Consider the following 27,247-nt stretch of genomic DNA (forward strand, 5'->3'; position numbering starts at 1 on the left):
TCTTGATAAATATCAGTTACCTCAAAGGCCAAAATAAGAAAAATGAAGACAACTGAAGCGCTCATTGACTGCTATTATTCATTTTTAGAAAGCCAGGAATGATTCTATCCCAAGAAATAGGCAATATGATTTTTTTTTTTTTGACAGGCAGAGTAGATAGTGGGAGAGAGAGACAGAGAGAAAGGTCTTCCTTTACCGTTGGTTCACCCCCCCCAATGGCTGCTGCGGCCGGTGCACTGAGGCCGGCGCACCGCGCAGATCCGAAGCCAGGAGCCAGGTACTTATCCTGGTCTCCCATGGGGTGCAGGGCCCAAGCACTTGGGCCATCCTCCACTGCACTCCCTGGCCACAGCAGAGAGCTGGACTGGAAGAGGGGTAACCGGGACAGAATCCGGCGCCCCAACCAGGACTAGAACCCGGTGTGCCGGTGCTGCAGGTGGAGGATTAGCCTAGTGAGCCACAGCGCCAGCAGCAATATGATTTTAAAAACAAAATTAATTTACTATATTTCCTTTAATCTAAAGCATGCTTTTCACATCCCATAGGACAATTATTAATTTCCACTGTCCAGATCTGAACCCCATTTATAACCATTATTTGAAAAAAGTTCATCTAACATCATTTACATCATTTTTTCTCCACACAAGGGGCACAATTAAAAATCATTAAGTCATTTATTTAAAAAAAAAAAAAACATTCCACAATAAGAACTAAATTACAATAACTGTCAACAGCAAATAATACTACCATGAGGTTCAGAGAAGAAAGCAGTGGTTACTTTCAAAGTTCACAATTTTCTAAATACTTTTCCTCTGGTCATAGAGCCTGTTGATCCTTTTAAAGTTGTTTAGCTTTGGCAAGGTATTATTGACATTTTTGTTTCTTTTCTTGCTTTTTTTCCCTGGCTCAACCATCTTGGCCAATTTCCAGGACACCAAGGCACTTGCTATCGACAATGGAGTGAGAGACAAAATGATTTTTTAAAAGCTCCCTAGTTCCTGTCCGGCCCTTCCAGGACACCTCTGTCTTCGTTGTAGAAACATGTACACGAACCATAATCACAACTGTGTCCTCAACTGGGCACACTGCCCCAACTTTATTTCAGGAAGACCTCTTTCTCATGTATTATTATATATGAAGTAAAATATGTCAATATGTTTATAGATCTTCTCTTTATTGCCTTGTTCAAATACTAGCTTCAAAGTAAAAAAAAAAAAAATCTAAGAAATTCTAATACTATCAGAATAATCCTTAAAATGATCCCTTGTCAAGGGATCAACATGCATGAAATGTTTTTCCTGCATCTCTTCACCAGCACTTTTCTTGTACTTTTTCATGATAATCTCATATCTCATTTACATACAGATTATAAATCAGTTGAAACTATTATAAGTGAGCTACACCTTCAGTGTTACTAAAATTTAACAGTTCATTAAATATCCCACAATTGCCATCTCTTTGAGAAACCATATTACCTCAGAGGTAAAATAGTATTTTTCATGTTCCACTGATGAAAACACAGCATTCATTGAGTTTTATGCCTTGCCACTTTTAGTAAACACCAGGTGTGACTTACTGTACAAGGGGACCCAAAGCCACGCAGAGAACATTTTATGTTGTGATTAAGGGTTCTTTAAATGCATTCCCTGTAATGCCAGTTCCTCAAAGCTAAACCTATAACTCCAACCAGATGCTAATTCTTTGAACTGTAATTAACAGTGTGACACGTATGGAGCGATGTTTAGAATGATTACAGTCACTATACTTTTATTCTCCAGAAATGCTAAGCACAGTAATTATCACCTGTTCACAATGGGCCTTGAGGCTCCCCAGGCCAGTATCAAGGAATGCCTACTCGGCCAACACTTCATTCCTAATCAATTAACAGCATCTGAATGTTTACATTCGAACAATGCACCAGTAGACACCACTCCTCTTTTGTGATAGAAAATTCACCCTCAAAGCTGTGCTTTAAAAATTGAATTAGATTTTGTTAGCATTTTCTTGAAAACATTATTAGATTTTATTGAATAATCTTTTAAAACTACAGCAGTAATCTTAGAAATGATCTTAGTTCCATTTAAAAATCAATCTGGTAAATTTTTAATTTTTTATTCTTTGAAATTACCTTCAAGTAAAATTCCCTTTGAAGCTCCGTGTATGAGGCCTGACCCATGTGGCATTTTTTTTTTTTTTTTTTTTTTTTTTTTTTTTTTTGGACAGGCAGAGTGGACAGTGAGAGAGAGAGACAGAGAGAAAGGTCTTCCTTTGCCATTGGTTCACCCTCCAATGGCTGCCGCGGCCAGCGCACTGCGCTGATCCGATGGCAGGAGCCAGGTGCTTCTCCTGGTCTCCCTTGTGGATGCAGGGCCCAAACACTTGGGCCATCCTCCACTGCACTCCCGGGCCACAGCAGAGAGCTGGCCTGGAAGAGGGGCAACCGGGACAGAATCCGGCACCCCGACCGGGACTAGAACCCGGTGTGCCAGCGCCGCAAGGTGGAGAATCAGCCTATTGAGTCGCGGCGCCGGCCCCCGTGTGGCATTTATACACATCATAGAAATAGACTCTGCTTCTTAAAGGGGAAAAACACTAGGCAGAGGATGCTCTGCTGTTCGTCTTTCCCTAAAACACACAAGGGACTCAGAAGAGAGTGAAGCACTTGTTGGATCACTTAGCTCATTATCAGCAGAACTTGACAAAGTTCTAGCCAAATAGTAAACATGAAACAGCCTCTCCTTGTTGATTATCGTGCAAATGGGCGGCGGGGGTGGGGGGTGGGGGGGGGGGCAGCTCAGCAGAGCACTGGGGACTGCCTCATCTCCATCACAGAGGACCAGGGCACACATCGAACAGCACCAGGTAGCCCGCGATTGCCAGCTAACCTGAACTACCAGTGGTAAAATCGAGGGCTGCGCCTGTCCAGCAACCACACTGACCTATTCAGTGCTCCACATCTAGCAAACAGTAAGTGCTCAATAAGAGCATAAATGGCTGAACAAACCTGGGGTTGTTTTCTTGTTTTTTTTTTTTTTTTTTCTATGCTTTATTTCCCACTTGTGTGGTGGTGGCAATGATACCAAACATCTCACAAGACAGTTATAAATTGTCCCTGAAATCAAACATTAGAGAATAGCCTTAATTCAGATAATGACCATTAATTTAAAAGGTTCTTGGACAAATAAGGATTCCTACAGATTGCAGGAACAGGAGAGTTAAAAATAGTTTTTTTGATCAATGAAAAACTGTATAATTTTTCTCTTATCTCCTTGTTAACAATATGAGACTCTGTTTGCAGCTGGGACATTATCTTTGGTGACCCCACTATGTTTGAGATAGGGCAGTGTCCATAGGGCTGCACAGCCCCCATGCAAGGCATCCTGGGAGGAGATTTTGACCTGCCTATCATCTCAGGCAGTAGACACCCAGGATCTGCAGCAGAGGCACGGCACTCACTTAGCAGCAGTGCAGCCTGAGGTTTCTGGAGCCCAGCAAACCACAGGAGGAACACATCCGGTAATATTGAAAACAAAACATCTTTTTGTTATTATTATTATTAGGTGAGAGAAATTTGAGCCCAAGGACAGAAGAGAACACAGACCTAGTGGCAGAAGAGGGGAGCATGAGAGGTCCTATCCTTAGAAATCCAAAAAGCAGTAGGCACCTGTGTCACCCAAAGTGGGTGTCCAGGACCAATTCTTGAGACCACCTGATCCCTCGGCCTCTTCCCCTCATATTGTGCAGTTTAAGGAGCACCTAAAAGTGCTGAGATGCCTGCTTCCAAAAAGCCAGGCCCTGTGGAAGTGGAACACTCCCCAAACACTCCCAACACTTCCCGTCCCAAGGTGGGGGGAGCTGAATTTAGGCAAAAAGCAAACATTCAGCAACACGCTCAGGAGAATGAGAACTGCTGCTATGAACAAGTAGATTTTGGAGGTCAGTGTTGTGTCCTAGTAGGCAAAGAAACTGCCTGTGGCACTAGAATCCCATATGGGTTGGGGAGGGGGCACCAGTTTGTTCCCGGCTGCTCCACTTCCTATCAAGGCCTGGAAAAGCAGGGGAAGGTAGCCTGAGTGTGTGGGGAGACCTAGAAGAAACTCCTGTCTCTGGCCTAGCCCTGCCCTGGCCTTTGCAGCCAGGAATGAACCCGCAGATGGGACATCTCTCTCTCTCTCTGTCTCTCTCTCTCTCTCTCTGTCTCTGTCTCTCCTTCTCTCTCTGTACCTCTGCCTTTCCAATAAATGAATAGATCTTATGAAATCTTTTATACTGACCTCAAGTGCAATCAGTGGTCTTGCTAAATATACTATTTGTTTTAATTGTTTAAGTGGATTACATTTGCATATTCTGCATAGGATTTCCTATCTTTTCTGAATGATGACAGATTTTTTCATTATTTTTCTTTTATTATTGCTATAATGCTAAATCAAGTTGGTGACATTGAATAGTCTTGAAAAGGCCAGCGCCACAGCTCACTAGGCTAATCCTCCGCCTGCAGCGCCGGCACACCGGGTTCTAGTCCTGGTCGGGGCGCCGGATTCTGTCCTGGTTGCTCCTCTTCAGTCCAGCTCTCTGCTGTGGCCAGGGAGTGCAGTGGAGGATGGCCCGAGTGCTTGGGCCCTGCACCCCATGGGAGACCAGGAGAGGCACCTGGCTCCTGGTTTCAGATCAGCGCGGTGCACTGGCCGCAGCACACCAGCTGCAAAGGCCATTGGCGGGTGAACCAACAGAAAAGGAAGACCTTTCTCTCTGTCTCTCTCTCTCTCTCACTGTCCACTCTGCCTGTCAAAGAAAAGACTAGCCTTGAATAAATCCCTAGAAAAGAATTTTGCTGATTTAAAATACTCATCTGGGGAGTGAAAGTAAACTGCTCTTTTGTATTAATCATCAATGTTAACACATACATGGGTTATTCTTGTTGAATCTTCTCATAAGTGCACTTCTAATTATATAATATTTTCAAAAGAATTAAGTATTAATAGTTTTAATACGCAATATTTCCATTATTGATTTACCATGGAGCCTTTACCCTAATGTGTTCTCTACAGAACAAAATCATTGTAGTAGAGAGATTACAAAGAATCACATTGGATTACCTTATAAGTTATGTAGCTCTGTATACTCATTTTTATTATTACCTCAAGATATTTTATAAAACATATAATGGGGCCGGCGCTATGGTGCAGTGGCTTAATGTCCTGGTCTGAAACGCTGGCATCCCACATGGGCGCTGGTTCAAGACCCGGCTGCTCCACTTGCGATCCAGCTCTCTGCTATGGCCTGGGAAAGCAGTAGAAGATGGCCCAGGTCCTTGGGCCCCTGTACCTTCATGGGGGATGTACCTGCCTGGAGACCTGGAAAGAAGCTCTTGGCTTCAGATCAGCACAGCTCCAGCAGTTATGGCCACTTGGGGAGTGAACCATCAGATGGAAGACCTCTCTCTCTCTCTCTGCCTCTCCTCTCTCTGTGTAACTCTTTCAAATAAATAAATAAATATTTTTAAAAAAACATATATCAGCATCATCAACTATTTCTAAACTCTAATATATAGGACAGTGGGTTGGCACAGTGATTAGAATGCCACCTGGTATGGAAGCATTTCATATTTGAGTGCCTGGATTTAATTCCTGGCTCCACCTCCAATTCCAGCTTCCTGCTAATGTGCACCCTGGAGTTCAGTGGTGATGGCCCAAGTACTCAGGTCTTCCCACCCACATGATACACCTGACTGAGCTCCAGTCTCCTGGCTTCTGACTGGCTAAACACTGGCTATTACAGGCATTTGGGGAGTAAAACAGCAGATAGAAGATCTCTCTCTCTCTTTCAAATAAATTAATAAAAGTACAATCCACATCATTGGATAATTCGACAACAAACAGATATAAGATGTTATAGAGGAAGGCCAAATACTGAGAAGCTCCCGTGACCTCAGCCACTGAAAGCTATCAGGAAAACCAAGACAGGATCATGTTCCCACGGGACTGAGAGAACTGTTCAGTGCAGAAGTGACAGAGTGGAACATAGACTCCATGGGATTGTGACAGAGAGGACAGACACATCATGGATGCCAGGCTACCCTAAGCCACCCACTCCATTAATGCTCTGAACTGTTCCCAGTAAGAAACAGTAAGCAGTCCCATTGCCACCAGGAGCCCTCAGAGCCAGACACGGGGCACAGCACAGAGCAGACCTTGTACTCTGTGACAGGAGGAGCTTTGGGCACAGGACCCAGAGTTGACAAAAATCACAGGTTGTGATTGGGTTCCCATCCACCCACCCGTCAGACTGCAGAGACTCAGAGAACACTGTACACTGAGGAGAGATCTCACAGTGGGGCCAGAGAACACACTACAGAGTCAGACAGTAAGATAGTGTACTAGATGGTGTGCATGCCTGAACGAAGGGTACTGGCACTCTGAGCTCCAGAAGCTGTGAATCGGCTAATTCACCCTGGCACAGAGAACGGCTGAGACTCCGAGCACACCCATTGGTTCCACCTCCCCTCTTAGCCACCACCACTGATTGTGGCCAGTCTCCATTCTTGCCCGACCCGGAAGCTGGCAGAACTCTCTAATCCTATTCAGAACTCTCTAATCCTATCCTATCCTGGAGTGTAAGTCTTAGACATTCCACTGAGCCTAAAGGCGCAACTCCAGGAACAAAACCTTCAATCAAAACCTCACAGTAAAATCCTCCAAAATAGGTAGAAACAAGAGATGTCTCATATGCAGAAAAATCATCATGGAAACACAAGAACCATACAAGGGAGGCAATTTGACTCCCCCAAAGTAACCCAATTATACAATGATATTAGACTGATGGAATAACTGAAAAAGAATTCAAAAAGAATTATTTTATGGTTACTCCAAAATATAGAAAAAGTTAAATGCAATTAGGAAATCACTACATGACATGATGAGAAATTCAGCAAAGAGATAGATATTGGAAAAGAGCCAAACAGAAATATTAAAAATGAAATATTCATTAAGTCAAATAAAAAATACAGTGAAAAGCCTTAACAACGGAATTGATGAGGCAGAAGAAAAGAATATTTGATCTATAAGACAGGTCTTTTGAAATATCTCAGTTGGAGATATTGTCATTACTTGGCCAGCCTTACAAATCATGTACTACACACAGAAACAGAGACAGACAATCAGCATTGTGAAAGAATATGGAGGCAAAAAACCTCACAGTAAAAGAACAAAGGAGATTCAAAACAAACAATAGAAATATTTATGGGGAAATGGCAAGACCTCATATATCAATAATAACTGTGAATATAAATAAACTAAATTATCCAATTAAAAGATAAAGACTGATTGATTCTGTTAAAAACAAGACCCATTTATATTCTGAGTATAAGAAACACACTTCACCAATAGATAATCAGAGACTGAAAATGAAAGGGTAGAAAAAGATATTCCATGGAAATGCAAATCAAAAGCTAGCAGAAGTATCTATACATCTATCAGACAAACTAGATTTAAAGACAAAATGGTTAAAAGAGACAAAGAAGTTCATTATGTAATGAATAAGAGATCAATTAAATAATATGTGACTGTAGTAAATATATATGCATCCAATACTTGGGCACCCAGTTTTATAAAATGTGTTAATTGATCCAAAGGGAGACTTAAGCTTCAATAAAATAAGAATGAGGGACTTTAATACTGCAGTTTTATCAATGGACAGATCAACCAGACATGAAAAATGAAACAAAGTTAATCTACATTATAGAACAAATGAACTTAATGGATAACTACAGAACACTTTATCTCATAGCTGCAGAATAAACAATCGTTTTCATCAGTATGCAGAATATTCTCTAGTACAGACCATATACGAGGCCATAAAAAAGTAAAAAAAAAAAATTGAAACTGTATCATGTATCTTTTCTAAATACAATGGAATGAAGGAAGCTGTAGTCTAGTGACAAATCAAACTCCAGGAAATACACAAATACATAGACTGAGCAACATTATCCAGAATAAACAGTGGGTCACAGAAAAAAAATCAAAAGGACAATCAAAAAACTCAATGAAATGAATGAAGATGACAAACAAACATATCAAAACACATGGGATACCTCAAAAGCAATGTTAAGAGAAAGTTCATAACAATAACTACCTATACAAAAATATTGGCAAAGCATTGAATAAATATTCTATAAATGAATTTCAAGGATCTAGAAGAGCAAGAACTAAACCCATAATTAGTAAAAGGAAATAAATACTAAAGATTCGAGAAGAAATAAAAAATTATACAAAAGAGTGAAATGAAGAGCTATTTAAAAAAATGGATCAACCATTAAGGAAGTGAACAAAAAAGGGAGAAAACTCAAATTAATAAAATCAGAGATGAGTAAGAATATGTTATATCTTAAAGACAGAAACACAAAGAATCAATAGGAATTATACAAAAAGCTACATACCAGCAAATTGGAACATCTAGAAGAAATGGATAGGTTTTGGGACACATAATTTGCCACGACTGAAGCACAAAAACATCAAAAACTTGAATAGACCAGTAATAAAGATTGAGATTGAATCAGTGCTAAAGAACCTCCCAACAAAGAAAAACTCAGGACTGGGTGACTACACAGCTGAATTCTATAATTTTTTTTTTTTTTTTGACAGGCAGAGTGGACAGAGAGAGAGAGAGACAGAGAGAAAGGTCTTCCTTTGCCGTTGGTTCACCCTCCAATGGCTGCCGCGGCCATCGCGCTGCGGCCGGCGCACCGCGCTGATCTGATGGCAGGAGCCAGGAGCCAGGTGCTTTTCCTGGTCTCCCATGGGGTGCAGGGCCCAAGCACTTGGGCCATCCTCCACTGCCCTCCCGGGCCACAGCAGAGAGCTGGCCTGGAAGAGGGGCAACCGGGACAGAATCCAGCGCCCCGACCGGGACTAGAACCCGGTGTGCCGGCGCCGCTAGGCGGAGGATTAGCCTAATGAGCCACGGCGCCGGCCGAATTCTATCAAATTTTTAAGAAAGAACTGTTACCAATTCTTAAACTATTCAAACTAGTTGAAAGGGATGAGACTCTTCAATATTTGTTCTTTGTGGTCAGCATTAAATTAATTACAATATCAGAGAAAGATACAAAAAAGAGAACTATAGGCCAATATTCCTATTAAATATAGATGCAAAAATCCTCAAAAATAGTGAATGGAATCCAATAACACATCTAAAACATCACCCACTCTGACCAAGTAGAATTTATCCCAAGGATGAAGTGATGGTCCCAAATATGCAAACCAATAAATGTGATATATTACCAACAAAATGAAGGGTTAAAAAAAAACACATGATTATCTCAATTGATAAAATACAACACCCCTTCATAATAAATACCTTCAAAAATATGGTATAGAAGGAACCTACATCAACACAATAAAGGCAGTATATGACAAAACCACAGTCATTTTGATTAACACCTGGAACCAAACAAGGATGTTGGCTCTCCTTAAAATTATTCAATATAATTCTGGAGGGTTTAGCCAGAGTCATGAGGCAAGTAAAATAAACAAAGGGTTCAAATTAGAAAAAAAAAAAAATGCTAAATTATCCCTGTTTGCAAATGGCATGATCCTTTATATAGGAGGACCAAAAGACCCTGATAAGAGACTAAGAGAGCTCATGAGAATTCAGCGAAGTTCCACGATATAAAATTGGCACAGAAAAATCAACCTAATTCTTATATAGCAAAAAAGCTCTGGTTGAGAAGGGACTTGTATGATCAGTCTCATTCACAACAGTTACAAAAAGTTTAAATACCTTAGAGTAAATTAAACCAAAGATGTGAAAGATCTTTACAGTGAACGTTATAAAACAATGGAAAAATAGATGATGCAAATATATAGAAAAGTCTTCCATGTTCATAGATCAGAAGAATTGATATCATCAAAATATCCATAACAACAAAAGCAAGTTACAGATTCAATATAATCCCAATCAAAACTCCAAGAATGTTTCTTATGGAACTAGAGAAAAAAAAACATAAAATTCATATGTAAATAATGTAAATACAAATGACTCTCAGTAACCAAAGTAATGTTAAATGATAAAAACAAAAATAATCAATCACAATACCAGATTTCAAAATATACTACATAGCTGTGGTAGTCAAGACAGCCAGGTACTAACACGAAAATAGACATGTGAGCTAATGAAATAAATTTAGAAACCCCAGAAATTGATCCATGCATCTACATCCAACTAAACTTTAACAAATGAGATAAAAGCATTCCCTGGGGAAAGCACAGTTTCTTGAACATCTGCTTAGAATACTGAGTCTCCACATGCAGACGTCTGACACAAAACTTCTCATCCACGTTACACTACACGAAAATTAACTCACAATGGATCAGTGATCTGAACTTAAGATCTGAAGCCAATCAATCACTCTAGAAAAACTTGTAAGTGTCCCAGGACATTGGCCTTGGCAAAATATTCTTGAAAAATACTCTAGATGCAATAATAAATGCAAAATAAATGCAGAAAACGACAAATGGGATTACTTCAAGCTAAGAAGCTTCTGCAGAACAAAAAGAAAAAAAATAATGAACACAGTGAAAAGGCAATCAGCAGAATGTGAGAAGATATTTACAAACCATGCGTTTGAAAGATAATTAATATCCAGAAGACATAAGGAGCTCAAAGAATGACACAACATTGAAACAATTAAGAAATAGGCAGGCCGGCGCCGTGGCTCAATAGGCTAATCCTCCACCTTGCGGCGCCGGCACACCGGGTTCTAGTCCTGGTCAGGGCGCCGGATTCTGTCCCGGTTGCCCCTCTTCCAGGCCAGCTCTCTGCTGTGGCCAGGGAGTGCAGTGGAGGATGGCCCAAGTGCTTGGGCCCTGCACCCCATGGGAGACCAGGAAAAAGCACCTGGCTCCTGCCATCGGATCAGCGCGGTGCGCCGGCTGCAACGGCGGCCATTGGAGGGTGAACCAACGGCAAAGGAAGACCTTTCTCTCTCTGTCTCTCTCTCTCACTGTCCACTCTGCCTGTCAAAAAAAAAAAAAAAAAAGAAAAGAAATAGGCAATGGATATGAATAGATATTCTTCAAATGATAAAATATAAACGGTCAACAGACACATGGTAAAATGCTGAGCATCACTAGCTACAGAGAAATTCAAGTTAAAACTGCAATGGGGGGCTGGCACCGTGGCTCACTTGGCTAATCCTCCGCCTGCGGCGCCGGTACCCTGGGTTCTAGTCCCGGTTGGGGTGTCAGGTACTAGTCCTGGTTGTTCCTCTTCCAGTCCAGCTCTCTGCTGTGGCCCAGGAGTGCAGTGGAGGATGGCCCAAGTGCTTGGGCCCTGCATCCCATGGGAGACCAGGAGGAAGCACCTAGCTCCTGGCTTCAGATCAGTGCAGCGCCAGCTGTAGCAGCCATTGGGGGAGTGAACCGACGGAAGGAAGACCTTTCTCTCTCTCTCTCACTGTCTATAACTCTCTCTGTCTTTCTATCTCACTGTCTAACTCTGCCTGGCAAAAAAATAAAAAATAAAACTGCAATGAGGTTTCACTTCACTCCTGTTAGAATATATTTTATCCAAAACAAACAATAAAAATAAAAACAAAACAGATGTTGACCAGAAAAAGGAACTCCAATACTTTATTGGGCAAACTGATACAAACTGTAAGGAAAAGAGTATGAAGATTCCTCAAAAAAAAATTTCTAAATATATGTACCATATGACTCAGCTATTCCACTCCTGTGAATACAGCAAAAGGAAATGAGGGGCCAGCAATGTGTCACAGCTGGTAAAGACACACCTGCGACACTGGCATCCCATATAGGCACCAGTTCAAGTCCTGACTGCCTAACTTCTGATCCATCTCCCTGCTAATGACCATGGAAAAGCAGAAGATGGCCCTAGTGTTTGGGCCCCTAAAACCAATGTGGGAGACCTGGATGAAGTTCCTGGCTCTTGGCTTCAGCCTGGGTTAGTCCCAGCTGTTGCAGCCATCCAGGGAATGAATCAGTGGCCGGAAGATCTCTCTGTCTCTGTAACTCTAACTCACGTAAATAAATAACTCTTTTAAAAAAAAAAAGCATATGAAAGAGATATCTGTACTCCCATGTTAACTGCAGCTACATTCACAATACCCTAGATATGGAATCACCCTAGATGTCTATCAACTGATAATTAGATAAGAAAATATGATAAATGTAACTGATGACATATTAGAATGAAATGCTGATATTTGCAGCAAATTAAATGGAACTGGAGCTTATTATGCTATGTGAAATAAGTCCAAATATACAAAGAGTAGATATTTATCTTATTTGTAGACATTAACAAATACAGAGACTATAAAAATTATGTGGATGTCATCATTGTATGTTCAGTTATAAATATTGCTTTACTATAAAATAATCACTATATTATTATCTAATAGATAATTGAGTGGTCCTTATTTTGAATATGTATAAGTACAGTCATGTAGTACAGTATCCTCTCTACCTGAATAACTTGTTAAAATATGTTTGCATCATTGGTCCAACATCATGTGCATCTGTTTTTTGATGATGTGTATTATTTTTTGCTACACCATTGAGTGAATATACCACATATATTTTCTTAGATATAAGATATAGAAATAAAAATGATGTTACATAAGTAAATGTGATGGTTTGAATGCCAACAATTCAACATTATATTCATATCATTAAGGCTGTTCATACTTTCTCTATTTAAACGTGCATGTAGAAATTAATACTGTATATTCCCTAAAGTCTGAACTACAAAACAAATATAAACTCAAAAAGCATGCCAAGTCATAATGAACTTTACATTACCAAAATAACTTAGTGTTTTTATTATTTCTTTTATTAAAAACATTGCTTATAAATAGTCTATTTTAACAAGATGACACAGGCAAAATTAGTTTGCAAGTCAGATATTATGCTATAGAATTTAATTTCTATAATTTGTACTTCATTTGGAAAATAACTTTGTACCAATGTACACATAGCCCTAATACCCAAATAGCTGTATGTTATATATCGGTCATATGATTGTCTCTAAATAAGAGCTGCTAAGTCCTTATAAATACTGAAGTTTACTCTTCCAAGGCATGACATTATTTTTGACGAAAAATAAACACTTTATAAATCTTTGAAACATAAGTGAATCACTGTGTAATATATCTTTAATTAAAAATGCAGAAATTATTTAGCTTTTCTACATAATCCAAGTGCTATCATTTAGAGGCTTAACTAGTTTTTGCTGCTATACTCTTGTAGTTTTCACAGCGTTAAAACTTTTTTCCATTGTATGTATAAATAATTTCACATAATAGAATGAGTAAAATATAATATATTCTTATTTATAATAAAACCAGTACAATTAGTTATCTGATATATCTAATAAGAAGTATATTTAAAATAAAATGTGCTATTGAATGTCGCTCCCCCTCTTCATGGAGGAACGACACTAAACCCTGCCTAGGCTTCATATCCGAGTCACGGCACCATTATGTCGCTCCCCCTCTTTGTGGAGGAACGACACAGGACCCTGCGCTGTTCTTTTGTCTGCTCGGCCCTCCCCCGGTTTGCTGCTGGTTCTTCCCGGGTTGGCTACCGACCCTTCCACCTCCGTGGAAGGGCGGTTCCCCCTGCCACTTTCCCCACTTCTGCAGGGGAACGGCACACCGCTGGCCGGCTCTCTCGGGGGCTGCACAGGTGTTCCTTCAGATAGATGTTCCTGGTGCACGTTGTCTCTCTCCTCCTTTATAGTCCTCTTCCACCAATCCCAACTCTGCTACCCACACGCCGAGTACGCTGCTCTCCTCCAATCAGGAGCAGGTCCTACAGTTTATTGGTTAAACTGGAGGCAGCTGTGTAGAAGCTGTTTCCTCCTCTCCCAGCGCCGTATTGTGGGAGAGCAGATGCATAGAATAAGTCTTAATTCCAGTAACAGTGTAGTCCGAGTTGCTCCCCACAATTGAAAGTCACCAATTTTTAACTCAACTGTCTTTGAACAGACTTTTTCTAATAGAGAAACAGTTCACTCTACTCCTTTACTCTGTCTTTCTCTGGTCTTTATGCTTCCTCCAGATAATTTTTACCCTACTGAAACTATTTTGAGTTTGGAAATAGATCTCTTGATTATCAAAATTCATTTTTTGAAAAGTTATTATATTTACATATTTGAAATATTTTTATCATCCTATTACATTAAAGTCTCAGTGCTAACATTTTTGCCTTCTGGACTGAATGGTCACTAAAATGATTAGTTTACATGATTTGTCAAAATAATGATACAGCAGATTTTTGTTGATACCCAAAGTATTATTGAAAATTCATCTGGTTAGGAAATACGATGGATATGTCTGTTAGTCATTTATTTCCCCATATCTGTTGCTTTTTACATGAATAACACAAGTAGCACAATCAACTTCATTTTTATTACACTATTTTCTGTATATATATGCATTTTGTTCATATGAATAGGTGAGTGGCATTAAGCTGTTAGTAATGTCAATGAATGCCTTGAACATTTTTTGAATGATAAGTCAAATCACTTTTACCACCAGAAAATGTTAACAAGCTTTTGGCTAAAGGACTCTTTATATCATCTTTAATTTTTCTGAAAACTAAAAATAATAATGAACCTGTGTTGTTCAAAGATCACCTCTCTCCTCATTAAGGTCACTCACTAGTATTTTAAATTATGTCATAACTTAGAGCTCTACAGATTTCCTTATGCCAGGAGAATTCAGCATGATAAAGCTTGTGTGTGTGTGTGTGTGTGCATGCACAGAAACGTAAGGACTGACTAGGAAATAAAACAGAGAGAAATAGAATCTTCTTGGTAGTTCACACAATAGACCCTTTCGTTTTGCAAAAATCACCTTTAGAAAAGAGTGATTAGCAATGTGCAAAAAAAGTCCCTAAAACTCTCCAAGTTTGTATATATGCCCAGTTTGATGATATTCAGCAAAAAGTAACTTAAATATGAAAACAGTTAAGTTCATAACGTTTTTGTAATTGATTATGCAGTTCAGGAGTCCAATCAAAGCAATAGCTAGTGAAATTTTTCCCTAATATTTCTACATAATTACAAACTCTGAACATGGAATTGCTATCCCTATGAAGAACAATTATTCCCTGAACTATAACATGACAGGATGCCGGATGAAGTGTGATAAGGGACATCTAACCGCTATGGAATTATTACAGTACCATGTGATTTATTTTAAATCCCAACCATCATTTCACCATCCCGCTGTCTTCTTTATTGTTAGAGTGAATGCTTTCAACGATGTCCCATAAATCTTTGCTTTGGCCAATATTTTTGCAGTGTCTTAACATAGAAAAAGTATGCCTAGCTTGCACTACCTCCAAGATTTAGAGGTATAATTTCAATTTAATATGAAAAGTTTTAGCTGGGTAAGTTCCATTAGCCTCTTTTGTCAAGAAGGGAATATACCTATTCATTTTCATGTTCACTTTATATATTGAGCTCCATCAACACATGAAAGGCGTTATGTAGTGTTTGCAAAGATGGGAGTTTATTATCTTTAACTGAGGTTCCCACATGCAGAGAAATCTTCTAATAATATTGATCCATATTTCTCTCAGTAAGCAAATGTTGGGTATAGAAAAGCTTATGAAATAGAGTGGCTTTTCCTCTCTTAAAACTTATTACTCAAGAAGTAGGGCTTCTACCACTTTCCTCAAGCAGGTGTGACCTTCTCCCTTTCTCCCCAACATACTTCTGAAAACTCCACAGGGAATTTCTGATAAAACAACTCATGCCAAAATTAAAAGTTTTCGAAAGCTTAATCCATTAAGTAAATTTATAAGTTGTATGCTATAATTTGAGCATTCTATATATTATGTTGTTCCAATTTGTGTACACACATGGATACTGAAGGGAGCATTATAAAAATGTTGATATTGGTCAACTTGGAGTGAAATTTTATTTGTTTATTTTTTATTTATTATGTATTCATTCATTCATTCACTCATTAACTCATTGTGTTTTCCATGTTTCTACATTAAACCTATACTGCACAATACTGGCAGGGTGAAAGAAAGTCCATCATACCTGAATAAACCTGGTGTTAATGATAATATTTTTGGAAAAGAATTCAGTGTATGTGGTCTCATGAGATGTCACTATAGAGTGTTTCCAGGGGGTTAGGACTGGGATGTGAAGGCATACTTTTATTACAATGTTCAGTAACCCTTGTATTCTTAGAAAAGTCTTAGAAGTACTGCCCTGGGTCCGGTGCTATGGCGTAGCTGGTAAAGCCGCCACCTGCAGTGCCAGCATCCCATATGGATGCCAGTTCCAGTCCTAGCTGCTCCTCTTCCAATCCAACTCTCTACTATGGCCTGAGAAAGCAATAGAAGATGGCCCAAGTGCATGGACCCCTGCGCGCACAGGGGAGACCTGGAAAAAGCTCCTGGCTCTGGCTTCAGATTGGCCCCACTTGGGCTGTACTAGCCATTTGGGTAGTGAACCAGCGGGTGGAAGACCTCTCTCTCAGCCTCTCCTCTCTGTGTAACTCTGACTTTCAAATAAATAAATAAATCTTAAAAAAATAGGCAAATAAAGATATTGTAAAAAAACATTCATTTTTCTTTGCAGTCTTCAATATAAATATGAATCTATCAACAACAAGACTTTTGTTTCCAGCTTCCAAAATTAAAGTTTTCAGTGCTGTAACACCTCTGTGTTAAATTAAGCACTTTTCTCCCTGTGAGCTGATGATCTGTTCCATTGTATTTTATTCTCACAAAATTCTATTTGTTTCATAATTATGAAACAAACTATTCAGTAGGACAATCTCTTCTATTCAAGATACTTTATAAACACAGTTACACTTGGGTTGTGCACATCACATTTAGTGGTTCCACGGTTCATAATATAATTCATCCTGTATTAGTGCAAGGATAGCTGCTGGCAAATCCTAAAGCACTCGTGTACATCCATTTAAAATGTTGATTCCCAAGAAGGATGTATAACCACACGTAAAATTTTTCTAACTGCAAATGTAAGACATTGATTGAAATTGTTCAAGATAAAAATAAATATTTTATCTCTTTATGTAATGTAAAACTACCAAATTCATGTTAGAGTGCATAATATTTTGCATATGACTTGACAGATAATGCTTAATTCAATCCATGACCAAGAGCAAGCATTGTATGTTAGATATACTATTTCATTTGCTGACTTTCTAAATCAAATCAAGTTGGATTTTATACCATGATATTCACCAACATGGAAGTAAAAGTGAAATTGGGGCCAGCACTGTGGTGCAGCAGGTTAAAGCCCTGGCCTGAAGCATGGGTATCCCATATGGGCACCAGTTTTAGTCCCAGCTGATCCTCTTCCAATCCAGCTCTCCGCTATGGCGTGGGACAGCAATAGAAGATGGCCCAAGTCCTTGGGCCCCTGTTCCTGCGTGGGAGACCCGGAAGAAGCTTCTAGCCCCTGGCGCAGCTCCAGCTGTTGCGGCCATCTGGAGAGTGAACCAGCAGATGGAAGACCTCTCTGTCTCTACCTCTCTCTGTAACTCTGTCTTTCAAATAAAGAAAATAAATCTTTTAAAAAAAGTGAAACTGAATAGAAAACTCCAAATGAGCCTTCTCAAAGGAAAAGCATTCCATCAAGTGACTGAGTATCTCTCCAACAGTTAAAATGAGTTTCTTCTGAAGATAAATCTACGCACAGAAGTCCAGGTTTACTTACAAGTTTGTGTTTTCAACTCTTTTCCTTACAGTTTAAGAATTTCCTATTTTTTTATTCAGAGAGTAAGACATTAAGTTAATTTGTACAACTGCATGATACTGCAGAAGTGCTTATTTGTCAATTAAAGATCCTCCAAGAGGATTTTAGCTCTTTCCCTGCTATATAAAATTTTAGAATATATATGGATTGAAGTTTCAGAAGACGTAAAAAATGAACTCCTTCATGAATAAAATGACATTATAGTGCTTAAGCAGACATTATCAAAAAGGTCAACCTCTGAAGTATTAATGCATTAACTTGCTGCTAACATTTTATCTGCTATTTAACCTGAACTTTCACTAAGAAAATTCAGTGAAGTCAAAGCATATTTTAGTGTCTATCATATCTTTTCTCTCCTTTTAATGACAACTCATTATATACTAAATAAATATATAAATAGACAGCTGGTGCTTTAGTGCACAACTACATTTTTAGACATAAATCAAGCCTTCTTTCTGCTTCCCTAAAGCCATATCTGGACATTAGCATCACTAAATTACTCTCACATATATAGGACCTGATTTAAGATCTCTAATTTAACATTTATTATACCACATGTACGACTTAGTATCCACTTCTACAGTTTGTATAACCCATATCCCTCTAAATACTTATTTGGTGTTTGAATCATTTCTAGCTAATGACATACAGTCAGTTCTAATCATTGTAACTAATTATGATCACCAAACTGTTTTGAAAAATTGCAGCACAGATTTTAATCATCACAATTTATTTCTTAATTTCTGGAGTCCTCTAGTTATAGACTGCTGGGGACTGACCTCCTTGAGATGCAGGAAAACAAAGGCCCAAGGAGAGGAAAGAAATTTGTCAAGAGTGACTGTGTCATTCATTACAGAATGAGATTAGGGTTTAGATTGATGTGGGAGTGATAATCATAGCCAGAAACATCTCCCTCCTCAAATAAACTAAGACCTTCCAATGTCATTGACCTTGGGAATGACTGTGAGCATTTTCCTTTAGAGAATTTCTTTTTCCAACTCTGACCCCTGGAAATAGAGTGGATGGTCAGGAAGGGGTCCGGGAACCCTGGGGGAAGTCTTTGGTAGAATATAAGTGATAGGAGTCAGCAAGCAACTATCTGGCAGTACCTCAGAGATTGGTTAAGATAGATCTTAAAATCGTGAAGACTCCACTCAGCACTGTAGAGATGATGTGGCATAATGAAACGTGGCTATGCAAATCTATGTGCAAATAAGTTTTGGCAATGTGGGATCACATACACTGATTTGAGTCATCCATTGAGCATATTCAAGACAACCCCACGGAGGGGTTACCAGAACCACCTTGCTTTTAAAATAGCAAGTGTTAGAGCTTAAAGTAAATGGTGGTATTTAAAATCAAGTTTTAGCTAAAAAAAAAATTAAAAACTCTTGATCATGGCATGTGTTGTGGCACAATGGTTAAGCCACTTTTTGGGACACTTGCAACCCAATATATCCAAGTGCCGGGGTTTGAGTCTTAGCTCCAAACCCCATTTCCAATTTGTGCAAATGCAGATCCTAGAGGCTGAGGTGATGGTTAAAGTACGTGGTTCACTGTCACCAATGTGGGGCACCCAGATGGAATTCCTGGCGTCTTGCTTCTGCCAGGTCTAGCCACAGCTCTCCTAGTCATTTCAGGAATGGACCAGGAGATGGGCAATTTCTCTCTCTCTCTCTCTCTCACTCTCTTCATACTTCCAATAAATAAAGCCTTAAGGAAGAACAACTGAAATACTACATACCCTTTCTATTTTGAAAAAGAAGGAAAACGAGGAGCAGAAATGTGGTTTCGGAAGACTGTCTAGCCAGCTACGAGCAGAATGAAAGCTCCTTTGTACACAAGATTCTGGAGGTGCCCTCGCATTTCAGAGGAGCTTCCTCTACGGCTCTGACACCACAAAGGAGCTCAGGAGTCTGACCTGTCCCCAAGATGACAACTTGCGTCTAGTCTTACCATGCAGGTTAGAAAACCAACCCCCTTTCCAGGTTCACACAATTAGTTAACGGTAGAGTGGAGCAGCAAGGCCAGAGAACGGCAGAGAACAGGAACTAGTCCAGCATTCACTCAATGTTTTGAGAGACGGCAGCTGTGTGGGCAGGGTAACCATCGGCATAGGTATGAGCTGGATGGTAGAAAAAACACTTTTATAAAAGAACAAGAACTGAGAAACTTTACCCCGGCTTGTCTGAGATGGAGTGCTTTGTCCTGGGAAAGGGGAATTGAGGGACGGCAACAAATGCCCGTTTTGTGCTTGGCGCTGCCCCTTGCACACGTCCCTGTGACGGGGTGCAGCCCTTGCTTTGATCGAAGACATGGCACTAACACCATGGTAAGCAGGGCACTGTGGTCATGATTATTACCAACACCTGATCTATCACTGGCTGGTTACAAAACATTATTCTACACAAAATAGGAGAGTCTCTCCTACTTCTCCAATATCTTTCTTTTTCTACTCTTTCTCATTTCCTAAGTTCCAACTAAACAGGATGTCCTATCTCCTCCTTAGGTCCTACAAAGATCTTGTTCATGAATTGTTATTTTTGATTTTTGTGTTAGGTTAGATAGTACAGATATCTTTTATATTTCTAACTTTTTAAATAATTTTCTCTACAGCTCTTTTTTCTAATATCTTTACTTTAAAATATCAGTTGAGAATCACATGCAAATTTTAGACAAGTAGAAAGTTTACATGATCCCAGCAAGATCAAAACTGAAACTGCTGGAAATAGAAATTCACATCTTATGTGGAAAAACAGCTTGGTTAAGACCCTCCTCGGGAAGTACCTGGTGCTGCTTTGCTCCACAGGGGGCTGCATTTCCAAGGGTTTGTTTTCAAAGCATATAGGTGATGGCTAGATAGGTAATTAATAGTGATCGTTTCCAAAACAAGCTTTCCAAAGCACATATTTAGTAATTAAAAATGAGTGCACAGATGTGCAAGGGCTTTTGAAGTAATAAAATTTAAGGGCAAAAGCAGGGGTGAGGGAAACAGTGTAATATAAATCAGAATAGTACTTAAGAAATAGCATAAAAAGAATAAAAACATCAGCTTTTAAAATATCTTGATTTTATAATTTTATATATGGACTTCTTTTCTGCTATTATACATATAAATCTCATCTACCTCATAACAAAATATCTTTCTTCTATTTGACTTTACAAGCTTTAAAAATAATTTTTGCTATTTTGCAGATAAATACTACAAAGCACAGATTTTTATGACTTGTTTAAATTCAGATTCTCATCTATCATTTATCATTCTTGTTAGTATCTTAAGTTACTTATTTATGTAAAAGTCGTTTTCAAATAAACATTTTAGTTTCAATATATTTGATCCTACTTACAAAAAATGAAATGATTAGATCATTTTATTCATAATTTCAAAGATATTTTTAATCTCATAGAGTGCCACTAGAATATACAAATAGAAAAGTAATCAAAGTCTAATGTATAGGCTATTCAGAGAACTAATCTAATGCTACAATCATTGAAACCTGTTTTCTGATTTTTAAGATTTATTTATTTATTCATATATTTATGGAAAGGCAGAGCAATGGAGAGAGATGGACACCTAGTGTACACACACACACACAAACATACACATCTTCCATCAGTTTGTTCTCTCCCTCAAATGGCCAAAACAGCCAGGTCTGATCCAGGCTGAAGTCGGGAGCCAAGAACTTCATCCTGGTCTCTCAAGTGAGTGGCAGGGGCCCAAATTCTTTGTCCATCTTTTGTTGCCTTCATCAGACACAATTGCTGGAAGCTATATTAGCAGCATATAGGCTACAAATGTCACAAATAGGGGCTTAACTCACTGTGCCACGACACTGGCCCTGGTATTTTGTTTTAAAACACAGAAAACAAAACCACCATGTTTCCTGAGTGAAGTATTACAAGCCTGCAATCTGACTCTGAGATGAAAAATATGTTTTTGTTATTTGAAAGGCAAAGAAAAATTGCAGAAGAATAAGATGGAGGTAGAGAAAGAGAGAGAGAGAAGGAGAAAGAGAGAGAGGAGAAAGAGAGAAGAAAGAAGAGAGAGATCAGTCATCTGATCTGAAGAGCAGGTTCCCTTCCACCCCCGAATTGCCTGCAACATCAAGGCTGGGCCTTGCGAAACCCAGGGGTCTAGAACTCACTTTGTGTCTCTCAAGTAGGTGGCAGGGCCTCAGCTACTCGAGCCATTACCTACATTCCCCCAGGGTGCACACTATCTGCAATCAGGAGAGGAGCTGGAACTCAACCCAAGCATTCACCACAACATGGAATGGGAGCACTGCCAGGGGCATCCTAACACTCCAACAAATGGCTGCCCCAAAAATGTGTTTAAATAATACTGCACATGACTGCTGCATCTTCCTGTTTGAATTTTCCTATGTGATAATTACCTTATTTATATCCTTTGCATAAATATCACAGCCTAGTTTTGCTTCCTCTATTTTAAGGACCTCTATGAGTAATTTATATTTTAGCTATCGTGTTTTATACATGTTGCATATATTCTATTTCATTTGTCACTTGTCTTGTTCTATTAAATACCTTCTAGAAGAATTCTTTTAGGGGCCAACATTGTGGAATAGTAGGTAAAGCCACCGACTGCAATGCCAGCATCCCATATGGGTGATGGGTCATGTCCCGGCTGCTCTGCTTCCAATCCAGGTCCCTGTTAATGGGGAAAGCAGCGGAAGATGGCCCAAGTGTCTGGGCCCTTGTCATGTACCTGGGAAGCCTGGAAGATGCGCCTAGCTCCTGGCTTCAACCTGGCCCAAACCTGGTTGGTGCAGCCATCTGGGAAACAAACCAGCAGATGGAAGATTTCTCATGGTCTCTCTCTCTCTCTCTCTCTCTCTCTCTCTCTCTCTCTCTCTATATATATATATATATATACATATATATATATAGTTACAAGTATATATAAAGTTATATATATGTAACTTTAACTTTCAAATAAAAATAAATAAATCCTTTAAAATATTTTAAATTGTGATATAAAATTGTTAATTTTGCCCATGTGTTATTTTTTTAACTTAATAAAGTTGCAATAGATTTGTATTTGGTTTTTATTGTAACAGGTTGCTACAAACTTAAACCAGCACAAATTTGTCTTAAATCAACATAGGTTTATCATTATATGGTTCTAGAGGATGGAAGTCAAATTGATTGCCAGGGCTGGGTTCATGGTAGAGGCTTGAGGGGAAAACACTGACCTTTTTCTACTTCTAGAAGCACAGTATTGTTTGACTCATACCCCCACCCTCCATCAAAGGCTACACTGCAGCATCTTCCAGTCTCTCCCGCCCCACATCTCTGCCTCCCTCACTCTCTCCTGCTTATATCGTCACATCTGTCCTCCTCCTTTGTCCTTGCTTCCATCACTCTCTCTGACTGATCCCACCTTTCAATCATTTAAGGGCTCACCTATATGATCTCCTCAACTCAAGGTCTGGCTTAGTCACAGCTCAGAATTCCTCCTGACAAGCAAAGGGACACATTCACAATCACACGGGGTTAAGAATGCAGACAACGTGGTGAGGGGGCATTACCATGTCTACCACAGGTAAGTTATTTATAGCTGCACATACACATGTATATTTCTCAACCTTTTATACCAATATTATATAAATTTATATATATTCCATATGAGAAATATTTTATTATGAGGTACATTTCATTTTTTTCAAAATAGTTTGAATTATCTCTTTTCATAGGCTGACTTTACAGTGTTGATTTATCACATACACCAATTGCTCATATATTAAAAAAATTTCTGGTTGTATTATCTCTATTCTGTTATATTGACCTATCCCCTTACAAACAACTGTTTGAAATGATAATTATAGTCTGTTGGCATATTGTGTTATTTTTGGGGATATGCTAGTACTCACAGAAAATATACCAATAATCACTGTATCCATATACTATATGCATGTATGTATGCTTCTATGTATTTAATTCATGTATTTCTTTTAATACTAATAGGAATTCCTTTGGTGTTTAAGAATGTACAGTTTGATTGGGACAGTTCATGTCATTACATGATTGTATCACATTTAGTGTTTTGTTTAAGAGCTTTGAAGTAAAGTTCAGTTGCAAGGCCTGCACCTAATAAAAGCTGTTAAATGTAGATGACATGGAAACCTTCTGAGAGCTAACTAGCAGAGCTGAGAGCAACTGTTCATCAGGCCACCGTGTCAGTGAACTGACCGTGATGCGTCATGGGAACCAGCTTTCTGGAACAGGCAGAGATCAGCTGAGGCAGGACTTAGGGGTACTGCCAATAGCCACAGAGAGGCGATTGTATCCTCAGAAGCAAAAGCAGCCCCAGAAGAGTCTGGCTTGATTGAAAGGTGCTGAATTTGTAGATGATGCCTCCCAAATGAAAATATCAGTGTGACGCATATGATGCATAGATGCAAAGAAAAATATAAAAGAGTGGAAAAAATTTGCCTTCTAATTGATTAAGTAGGACTCAGTATTCTTCTCTGCATTATGTTTGTTTATAAAACAACTTCTTCCTTCCAGCTGGCGCCGCGGCTCAGTAGGCTAATCCTCTGCCTTGCGGCGCCGGCACACCGGGTTCTAGTCCCGGTCGGGGTGCTGGATTCTGTCCCGGTTGCCCCTCTTCCAGGCCAGCTCTCTGCTGTGGCCCGGGAGTGCAGTGGAGGATGGCCCAAGTGCTTGGGCCCTGCATCCCATGGGAGACCAGGAGAAGCACCTGGCTCCTGGCTCCTGCCATCGGATAGGTGTGGTGCGCCGGCCACGACGGCCATTGGAGGGTGAACCAAGGGCAAAAAGAAGACCTTTCTCTCTCTCTCTTACTGTCCACTCTGCCTGTAAAAAAAAAAAAAAGAAAAAAAAAAAAACTCCTTCCTTCTGAATTAAATGTAAGGAGTCGTCAATAAGCTGGGAAGGAACAAGAAGTGCTGGAATGTCACCAGTATAACACTGACTTGGCAATTCTGATGTTCCCAACAATGGTCAAGAGAAATAATTTTCCATAGTGTGCTCTTAAGTGATGTCGGAATAATAACTATCCATGTCTCCAAAGGAGAAGAGGTAACTATGCAAATACATAAATTCAATGCATCCTCTCTTCACAGGAGAAATATTGAGATGATCCCACAAAATGCAATAAACTACTAATAAGTAATAAACAATTTAACAAGGCTAACAGGCTAAGTATAAAATGGTACAAGAGCACTTGCTTACGGAACCCTGGCCAAACATGACAGAAAAGAAAATCAGTTTAAAGAAATATGTTAAGTGCCAAAATGCTGAAATCTAAGTAAATATGTGAATTTAGAAATACTTTGATGTGACAGGGATGATTAAACTTATAAGGAAAATGCTTCCAGATACCCAGAGGATTGGTCTTCAACTGACCTTTTGAGAAGGCAAAAGGAGCATTTACACACAAAAATCAATTTATTGAAACCTAGATTCTGTGTCAATTTGTCTTACAATGTGAATTTTTGTCTCTTACTTCCAATAGGATTACAGAAATATAGGGAAACCATGAAATTAATACATCTATAATTTTAAAAAACTTGAAATTGGTATTAAATGAGGAGGAAATAAACTAACCATGATACTGACAGGTAGGATGACTTGTGATAAGCATACTCATAAATTAAATAAGCTGCTCCTTTTTTTTTTTTTTTTTTTTTTTTTTTTTTTTTTTTTTTACATTCTGTGTTCACTGTGATGAGTTCTGAATGGCCGAAGGAATCATTCTTCCACCTATTATATTAAATTATGAATTAAACAACATATAGCTTTGTGGTTGCTTTTGTTCTCCTGCACAAAAGTTGCTCTGGGCGTTAAACAAACAAGGAGATTGGTTCAGAAATAAATAAAATCAGTGTTTGGGCAAAACTCACACTAGAAAAACCTGAAAGAGCTGGATGAAAATGTGTCTTAAAAATATTCAGTAAATAAAACATGAAATGCATGAACAAGGAAGGACATTTTTGCCGGTGTGTAGTGGTAACAAATAAGTCCCAACCATATGATAAATTTCTAAAACCAGTGATTGTTTGAGCATGTATCTGTTACCCATGGACTAGAGACTTCAACAGGCTGCAAATGGGACAGAGGAAACCCAGTCTCAGAATTCTAAAAAGTGTAAAATAATGATGGAAATTCGTTATCACATCGTTTCTCGGCGTTTTGGCTAAGATTACGTGTGGAAATTCATTATCACTCATGGAAAATACCCACAAAAACTCTTGCTTGAGAAAACAAACATAAAAGAATATGCATATATTCTAGAGTGATTCCATTTGGTAATTGGTATTTTAAACATGACTACAGATTGACAGGAAAATAAGAAAATAATTCTTATCCACATGCTGGCTATGGCACTTATATGTACATGGTAATTTCAACCTGAAAACATTAACCAAGATAGTCTCAAATTGGTAGTTACTTTAAACATCTCTTGCAGGAGTATAAAACAAAATAATCTCAACAGGACAAAGTCTGTATTCAGGTTTCAACAAATTCCTACAAATAAAGTTTCAAATATCACCTCACATTCAAACATAGAAAAAAGGTTTGGAAAATGACTTTCAACCATGAGAATCACCTACAAACACTTGCTAAAACTTCTATCAGTTATAGATATTGTCATTACCTCTTACGGAATATAATATATTCTCACTTAACATGTGTAGTAAACAGAATATCAAGTATATGAAGAACACATCTGAATGACTTGTATGATTTGAAAAATGCCACAAATAAATTTTTAAAATCTGATGAGTATCTAAATTTTATGTATGAAGGACAGGATAAAGAACAGTTTAGGTATTACAGTGGCAGGGATAAAGAAGTGGAAAATATAAGCAGAAGGTTCATAAGCATGAGAATAGCTTGAGAAGGACTAAGATATACCCCAATAAAGCTACAGGGAATAAGATCAGTAGAATGAGGAAGAAATAATGTACAGAAGATACCTTAGAGTTCAAAAAACAGATAAAATGAAAATGAACACTCATTTTTGGGAAGCCCAATATCCAATAGGAAAATTCCATAAATATAGAGTTGAAACTGCAAGAAATAAAATTAAAAAAATAATATCTTAAAAGGAGTTAATCATAAAATACACATCACCTGCAATGGAATGATAGACTGACAGCGAATTAGTTAACAGCAATAATATTTGAATATTAAGAGTCTGTAAGGGGCCGGCGCTATAGAGTAAAGGGTTAAGCCACTGCCTGCAGTGCTGGCATCCCATATGGGTGACTGTTCAAGTCCCAGCAGCTCCACTTCTGATCCAGCACTCTGCCAATGTGCCTGGAAAAAAAGTGGAAGATGGCCCAGGTGCTTGGCTCCTGTACCCACGTGGGAGACCTACAAAAAACTTCTGGCTTTTGGCTTCAGACAGGCCCAGCTCTGGCCATTGTGGGCCATTTGGGGAGTGAGCCAGTGGATGAAAGATTCTCTCTCTTTCTTTTTGTTTCTCTCTTTCTTT

The sequence above is a fragment of the Oryctolagus cuniculus genome, chromosome 13, assembly GCF_051225735.1.
Source record: "Oryctolagus cuniculus isolate XC-2025 breed Fujian yellow rabbit chromosome 13, ASM5122573v1, whole genome shotgun sequence".
Taxonomy (NCBI): domain Eukaryota; kingdom Metazoa; phylum Chordata; class Mammalia; order Lagomorpha; family Leporidae; genus Oryctolagus; species Oryctolagus cuniculus.